Raw genomic sequence first — 8,740 nt, 5'->3', positions numbered from 1 at the left:
TGGCCCTGCCAACCAAAAAGAAGGAAACTTGAAATGGTGGCCCTGCCCACCAAGAAAAGAAATTTAAAATGGTGGCCCTGCCCACCAAGAAAAGAAATTTAAAATGGTGGCCCTGCCCACCGAAAGGACATGAGAGAAAAAGAGATTAGAGTGGGGTGTCCTTCTCAGTTCTAGACCCGAGAAGGACTAGGGATATGGAACTGTAAAACATATTGGAGTCATGTGCACTCCTAAAGAGGTAACTTCCCCTAAAAGTGCCACCCCACCACCCTCAATCATCCTCCTGTATCCCTTAAGGAGTGATTCCTTGTGGTGTGCACCACAGAGATGACCCTGTCACTCGCTTCCTCACTCACACAGGGGATGGCCAACCCCACATTCACTCACACACAAAAGGGCCTAATACTGAGAGTCCCTCTAAAACTTTAAACCCTTTAAAAAGAGCAACTCCCTAACTAAATACCCCTTAGGAAGGGTTTAGGCCTCACCAGGTTCCTGTAGTGGGGTGTTTCCTCTCAGCTGCAGTGGTCCAAGGTTGTCCAGTAAGTCCAAGGAAGGAAAATAGAAAAAAAAAATTAAAAATTCGAAAATTCACCAAAATTCCTGGATTTTAGGGCAAAAATATGGCCTCCCGGACAAGACCCCAAAAGAGTTGTCAAGAATGAGACCACTCGATGTTAATTAAAAATTAACATCTGTTTTATTAGAAGAATAATTTTTAAAAAAAAAACAAAGTTAAAATAATCCAGCCCAGGAAAATCCACAAATAAAATCCTAAAACCTGGGTCCGGAGCGATTAAGGACATTTAGGCCTAACTGGCACAAGGCGCCAGTACAGGAAGCCTGCAATGCTGGGTTAACTTTGGCTGGTCCAAAGTTAGAGAATTAAAATGGTCTCTCTGGGAGACAGGGGCCTCACTCACCAGCAACGGACCCCACCCCCAGCTAACCCGAGGCAAATGCCCCCCCACACCTCTGCTCCAGCCTTTTATCATGTCCATGCTCCGCCCCAGCCCGCCCACAATCCAGCCCCCGTGGTCTGGTGCGATTGGTGGAGCCTTGAAGTGAAGTCATTGGATCCAGCCAATGGGATAGCTTCTTGCCCGGGGAGCCTGGAAGGCGGGAAAATGTGCTCATTGACAGTCATGTTGCCATGGAGCTGAGCTGCAGGTTAATGGACAGAGACTAAAAATAGCCCTCGACAGTCGGACAGTCTGCTCCTGGAGCTGGGCTTAGGAGCTTGTACAGCTTAAGGACAACTAACAAAAGCATTGAACTACACCACAAACACCTCAAGGAACTTTTAAAACAGAACAATCAACAGTCATTTTAAGGAACTTTTAAAACTGAACCATGAACACTTTAAGAATCTTTTTAAAACATACTAATTAACCTGGATAACTTGGGTATGTGCAGGAAACAAGACATTTGGAAGTTTGAGGCTCAAGGAAGGGATCCAACTTGGGAATATTTTATCAACAGGGATTTTTAACTAAGAACTGTGTGATTACATGGTTCTGAGAATTGACTTTATATCTTTAACTAGTTTGATGGGCATTTTAAGTATGTAAAGGCTAATTTGGCAATTAAAGCACTTAATATGCAAAATACAAAACTAGGACATATAACATCTTATCATGCAAAATCAGGGCACTTAACACGCAAAGGCCAATTTGGTGGGTTTAATATATAACACTGTCCATACAAATTATGTCTAATGTAATTTCAGTATAACCTCTGGCATTAGCAAACACTGATCATCTTTTATTGTTAAATGCCTTAACAGAGCCTGTGGCTGATTTTACCACGAGCAGAATCTAGCCCTGAATTTAACACTACTTCACATATTAAGTCTATGATACAGAGAACTTTGAAACTATTTTCAAATTGATATGTCCTCACCAAAGGCAGGCAGATGGTCAGTTGTAGAAAAACAAAGCTAAAGCCCCACAGGAAATCTATTTTAATGTTATAAATCTGTATGAAAAAAATTGTCAACACAATTCAAGGAGCAGTGGTGCACAGTTATTTCTGGAACAAGTTTATGTATCTGCCTTCTTGTGTCTTTTTCAGACTGGTTGCAGTAAACAAACTCATTAGAACAACAAATCTGAGTTCCAGAGAAGAAGGCCTGGCAAGATCTCAAAGCTTCTCAAAGATTTATGTTCTTCCAGTGACCGATGCTGAATCAGCTTCTCTGCAGATATGGATTTGCTGATTTTTTTATGCTTTAATTTGATGATTCTTATTAAAAAAAAAAAATAAGCAGCAATGTTGGTGCATGAAAATTTTTATAGTTCAGTGTGTAATTCAAAAGCATGCCTTATCATTGTGTTCTGCTTATGATGAGTTTTTATAAGCAAAGGTTTCATTTTATTTTTTACAATTAAGCAAGTCCTTGCAATTTTTCTTACTCCTTACTCCTACTTTGAAGATTCAGCAATACACAGTTTGAAAAGTTCCTTGAAGAATTTTATGTGGGAGGTTACAAGAAATATAAGAAACTTTCTCAGTCTCACCAGACAGCCGACCACCATGATGATAGAGGATAGCTTTGCAGAATTTACCACAGTCCAGGTTCATCTCCTCATGTCTCCCCCAGTGCTCCCTCAGGACAAAACCTTCTCAGTTTTTTGAATGTCTGTGCTGGCCTCAGACAGATCCTACTCCCAGTTCTTCAGGTGGACACTTGAATCTAACTCAGTCATGTGATGACAGGAAAATTTTATTAGCTTGAGACTTTTGGAGGTAATTTTGCCCAAACTCAAAGCAGGGCTCACTTAAAAGAGAGATTTGCCCATTCTAGTGATGGCTACTCCACTGCTCCCCTGAGCAACCTCTCTCTTGGTTAATACATAATGGTTTACACATTAAACAAAATTAGAGTCCATAATCACTGAAATAATAAAAATTAAGCTTAATGGTTTTCAGGAAGAACAAAACTTTCCCAAAGAAAACAGATTTTTCTCTTTTTTACTATTCACAGCTGCAAGTTGAATAGAAAAATAAACTTGTTTCTTTCATTTGTATTATCAAGTCTGGGACATGATTTAGGAAAGAATACTAGGGAGCCAAAAAAACATTACATGAGTGCTTTGTACAGGCATCACTGTAAATTATGCAGTGCTGTTTGCTTTTTCTCCCCTTTATCATGAAGGGTGTTATTTCAAAAAATTGCTGTAAACTTTCTAAGTACTCTTGACTCCAAAGCAAATAGTAAAATGAAAAAAAAATTAAATTAACTGTCATGAAAGTGTATTTTTAACCTTCCTAAACTCCTTGGATGTCATACTCAGACCCATATTTAACAGCACTGTTCACATGGCTATGACACTAACCATTAAGTGATGATAAATAGTAAGGCATGCTGTGCAAATGATATATAATTTTATGTTGCATTCCCCATACCATATTACAAATCACACTAGAATTTCTGTGGTCAGGTCATATACTGTGCTAGGCCAGGCAACATGTGATTTCACTCTCCTGATAATCATAAACATTATGCACAGATTTTATCTACTGGTCAAAAGAAACCTGTAATTAGTGACTAAGCCAACCAGATCTGATAAATGACAGGGTCTTTCCAGTCCTATAAGCATGGACTAATCAAACCCCTTAAAAGCTCCCACTGCTGCCTAACACACTGTGTGTCTTTTCAGAAAAGTGCATCTTCTAAAAGAAATTTAGGAAAATATCACAAACATTTCCAGGATATCTGAGGTTCACTTGTGCCGCTTCACCCTTTTCTGCCTGGCTGTGCCTGGAAGTTTTCTGACATACCACTGGTCAATGAAGATAATTATTCATCTCATTTTCACATAGGTATTTTTAAACTGGTCTGTGCATGTTCTGACAAACAAGACCCAGTACCTTCATTGCAGGAACTAGGACAGTTTTAATGTATCCCAGTAATTAGGAATTTGGATTTTCCACATTTAGATACACACATATCTATCTATGTCTCTGTATATCTTGATGTTATCTTAATTAGATTTGAATTAAGGGCTATTTATTTTGGACAGCACTCATACTTAACTAAACATTTTAATTTTCAATTGGTAGGCTTAGAGGAGATCTGAGTTTGCAGTTAGAGATATTGCTTTTAGTGTAAACAGGAACTGAATAAACATCAGAAGATATCAGTGAAGAAAGAGTGAACACAAAAATGGTGAATTTTTTTTTCTTGTCTCATTTTTTCTGTCTTAAAGAAGGATAAAACCATCTTTTGAATGTAGAACAGCATCCTCCACATACTGCTCTTTTATTGACATATTGGAGTACTGAAACTTCCTGCTCTTGTTTTATGGTGCCATGAGAGGTCCACAATGAAACTGCTTTCCTTTACATGTCCCATAGATCCTGCTGTGGAACATCCCATATCCTGACGTGGTTTTTTGCTCAGCCTGTCTTGCTTCCTATGCTCAATCCTTTTGGCTGTTCTTTCAACTGCATAGAAGGAATACTTTCAGGAAGGTATTTGAAGGTGGAGATGTTTTTATTATGTGGAAAGGAACAGTCTCGAAGATAAGAGAGAGGGAATGCCTCCTTTGCTACCTGCCAATACATTCTGCTGCTGAAAGAAATGCAGAATTCCTGAATGCTCCCTCCATGGGTAAGAAAGAGCTAAAAGCAATTTGTCAAATGACCTTACTATCACCAAAAGGTCTGTATCTACTAGTATAAACATCAATTTTGCAGTGCATCGGTACATAATGCTTTTTCTGCAAATAGTAGTAAATTGTATTAATTCTATGGATCAGGTTGTCCTAAATTTCTTTTTGTTAAGCAACACTTGCTAATAATGAGGACTTCTACAAGAAAATATGACTCAGCAAGGATCATGGGAAGTATCCTTTTATGTTAAAATTTTATTTGTACCTTTTACAAAAATACAGAAGCAAATCTGTCCACTTACTTTTGTTCATATGAATGCATTCTTTCATCATTAGAAAAAACAATACAACTTATTTCATTCTGAAGCAAAACCAGTTGTGGTCCTTCAGATGACACATTAGGGATGTGCTGTAATTCTGCAGTATACATACATTTGTCCCAGATGAGTAGTTTCTGCTTTTACCTATGCTGCATAAGGTTTTACTCCCCCTGCCATCAGCTCTCCACAGAGCCCACCTCTTGATTCTTCAAGACTGGCTGCTTTTCTGCTAGGCACCAGGAACACTGGCTGCTCTAGAGACTGCTCCTGCCACTCACCCAGTCCCTGACTCTCTTTACTTTTAGCCACAGACTTGGTGGATTTGCCATGAGGGGTTTTATGATCTGAGGGCTAGAACAATTAGCTAGGGGGGCAGCATATGCAGGCAACTCAGAACACAGTTCTAGCTCTCATAGCACTGGAGCTTGAGAAATCCCAAAGTCCAGGACACAGCTCTGCTCTCTATATAGTTCATCAGTAAATTGTATCACACACTTTCTTACAATTCATTTTCTCTGTCTTGCAACTGTAAAGCACTTAAATTGCTTAATGACTTCAGCTATGCACTAAGCATGAATGCCAGCACTTGTCATTAGCAGCCTTGCACATTCAGTTTATGCTACATATCTTTAAATAATATGTTTAAAAATTATTTTCTATATAAGACTTCAGGTGTCCTGCATTGTTAGTGCTGTGAGAAAGTGTAGATATCCTGCTTTTTAGTCCCTTATCAAGCTGCTTATCAGTGACATTCTGGTGCTTCAACTGCATAACTGTAAGAGTCAGTCTTCTGCTCTCCAGGCCTACAAAACATTTCTTTAGTCTTAATTCTGAGGTCATATTTCTCAGAAGCAGTTTATTATCTAAATGTAATTTTAAGTATCTTGCACACAAACCATTTCAATAGCCTCGTGTTCTTGGAGCAAAGGCTAAGTTTTGCTTTTGAATACTCAGATGAATCTTACACCCAGATAACCACCGATATATGTACTTTATCTCTATTCTGGTGGAATTGATGAAAAGTGAACCTTTCTGAATCTGGACCTCTCTCCTGATCCCACAGGACTACAGGACATACTGGAAAGCTCAGAGTTTGTTTCTCAGATCTCACTCCTACAAACACTATGGCTCTCAAAGATGTGCTTTGGTACAATTACTTAAAATTATTCAAAACACTATCACTTCCTCAGGATAAGATCTGCCTCCCGGCCAGAGATTGCTGCAAGGAATGTTTAGGTTAGAGGTAAGGTTTGTTTGTACTGAGATAATAGACTATGAATTGGGGTAGGAGAGATAGAAGCACGTCCTGTTCTACTATGAAGATGGTAAGCTCTGTGAAGAAGTCTGGCATACTGCAGTGGGCATTAACCTTTCAAATTTATTCATCTAACTGGACCCCTTAGGCACTCAAATAATTTTACATGGTTGGCTGACACCTTTTTTGGTGTTGTTTACAGCTACTTCCACGTGTAAACCCACTTGCTTTCCTAGACCTGTTTGGCATGAAGGCTGAAATCTGCTGGACAGTTTTTGTGTGCTGTATCTGTCTAACTAATAAATTTATCCAGCCGTAGGAGGAGAACAATGGCTGAGCACAAGCATGCCACTCAGCCTGACAAGCCCAAGGACATTGAAGAAGACGTTTTACAAGAACAGTACATGTCACTGGAAATGACAGGCTATACGCTTAAATATAAACTCAAGACCATCAATACAATTTAGCATTTCTAGCAGCAACAATCCAGTAACCCAAATTAAATACTATCAGTTCAAAAGACAATGGAAGCAAAAAGGAAACAAATTTGAAAAGTTTGAGTAGCTGCAAAAATAAAGCTAGACTTCAATTTCTACTCTTATCAAAAACATATTGCCTGCAAGAACCTACGAGAGGAAAAGAAACCCCAAAAAACAAAGCAGGAAAAAACCAAAACCAAAAAAGCCCAACCAAACAAAAAAAATCCCAAAACCCAAAGCTCACCAAAATACACTAAAAAGAGAAGGAAAAAGGGGTGACAGAAGGGCTGAAAAGTGTCATTATTAGTGTTCGTGAATGCATATTCAGCTTTTCTCTTCTTGGTTTCTGTAACCAGGCAATTAAATAACCATCGTAACTTCAGTGTTACTAGTCTGTATAGCTGCAGAAAAATTAGAAAATAACATTTTAAATGACTTAGTATTTAGATAGTAGATAAAAATGGATCACATATCTGGATGTTCCGAAGTTTATCTTTCTAAAAAAGGTCATGATGAACACTTTGAAGATCTCAATGCTCAGATTCATCAGAAAAAGAAGAAAATAACCTTGTTTCCAACTTTGCCTTTCCTAACTGTGGCCTGTTCTCCCTGTTTTCTGTTCATGGCTGTGTATCTGGCCTCAAGTCCACAGATGCTGGAGACACTGAACTCTAATGGCAATCATACTCACAGAAAAAAAGCAATCTATATTTTGAAAAATTGGTTTTAATATATAGGGACCACTGGGGGTTGAACTTTTTATATATAAGATGGGAAGGTATTTGTAGGAGGCTGTTGCCTACAACAAAAGTAGATTGGCTTATTTCCATGATATCCATGCAAAATTCATTGAAATTAATGTGAGTCATTGAATGGATTTCACACCATTTCTAGAAGACATCTAAAGGAACAGCAATACAACTGAGTATAATGGTCTGAAAACTGAGGCTGTAGTGAACAGTGTCACAATGTAACATCAACTACCAATAAATTAAATGACAGGATCAAAATACACACCCCCTGAGCAAACAATCAACTTACATTTCTATTAACTAATGGAAATTGTACCAACTACAATTCACGTTGACAATCATACAAAAACTCAGTGTTATAAATTAAACATTGTAAAAGAAAGTACAAAAATATTTTTCTATGTTATGTTTATTTTCTAACTAACCGGCTTATTGTTTCCAAGCATTACATTCCCAGCATTGCTACAGTGAACACACAGCACTGTGGCGCAGGATCTGGACATCTTACTGACACCCAGTGTAGAAAGTACAATAGCATAATTTGTTTCCAGCCTTATCCTCCGAGTGTCGAGTAACAGCCCTCTGTTATTTGTGTGAAGCCTGAAGCTTTAGCAGGAGACAATGCCTTTCAGGAACCTCGCTGGGGGCCTGAGCAGCCATCGCACACCTGACCGATCCCGGGCGCTCCGTGCTTTGGCTCTGCGTTACCCGCGGGCCGCTGGGAAGAGCCAAACCCGACTCCCGCCCCGCGGGCTTTCTGTGACAAGGTGTGAACGTGTTTCTGTTCACAGCACGTTTAGCGCCGCAAAACTCGTCAGAGAGCTAAAAGGGCGCTTTATACGTTAATTTTGGATCTTTGCCCGTCTAAACTCTTAATCCAGGCGCCGGGCGCCTCCGCCCTCCCCAGCGGCTCCGGCGGGACTCCGGCCGCGGCGGAACCCGGCCCGCGGGAGGCTCCCGGCCGCGGCGGGCGCACGCCTCTCCTGCGGAGCGCTCTCGCGGAGCGGCGCTGCCGCCAGCCCGGCTCCACGGCGGCCCCGCGGGCGCGGAAGCGGCACGCAGCCCCCCGAGCAGCAGCGTTTGGGGTTCCCTTCTTCCCTCCCTTCAGCGATCCCAAACTCCGTTTCAACGCCTTTATTTCCTCCTGCGTCCCAAGCCAGCTTCCTGCCCGCGCTGCCACCGCTTCTCCCCAGCATCCCGCCCGCCCCGCCGCTCCGCGCCGCCGGTTCACGGGCGGCCCGGGACGGTGGCGGCGGGGGCGGTGGGCGGCCCGCGGGAGGCCCCGATTGGCGCAGCCGGCGCACGTGGGGCCGCCCTC

At 41.0% G+C, this 8,740-nt stretch overlaps 1 protein-coding gene across 4 annotated transcripts in view; it reads right to left on the bottom strand.

The window, feature by feature from the left end:
• The window catches only part of LOC121673965, a 9,475-nt gene extending 8,527 nt beyond the window's left edge, over window positions 1-948 (bottom strand). For all 4 annotated transcript variants that reach the window (XM_042047852.1, XM_042047856.1, XM_042047853.1 and 1 more), the window contains exon 1: window positions 489-948. The gene's annotated coding sequence lies outside the window, so the exon portion shown is untranslated. The remainder of the gene's footprint in view (window positions 1-488) is intronic.
• Window positions 949-8,740: the final 7,792 nt, after the last annotated feature.

Source organism: Corvus kubaryi, unplaced genomic scaffold (genome assembly GCF_017639235.1).
Source record: "Corvus kubaryi isolate FWS band 111438036 unplaced genomic scaffold, C.kubaryi_AGA036_p1.0 66, whole genome shotgun sequence".
Lineage (NCBI taxonomy): Eukaryota > Metazoa > Chordata > Aves > Passeriformes > Corvidae > Corvus > Corvus kubaryi.
Note: the sequence above shows the minus strand (reverse complement) of the source record. Positions and strands in the feature narration are given on the sequence as shown.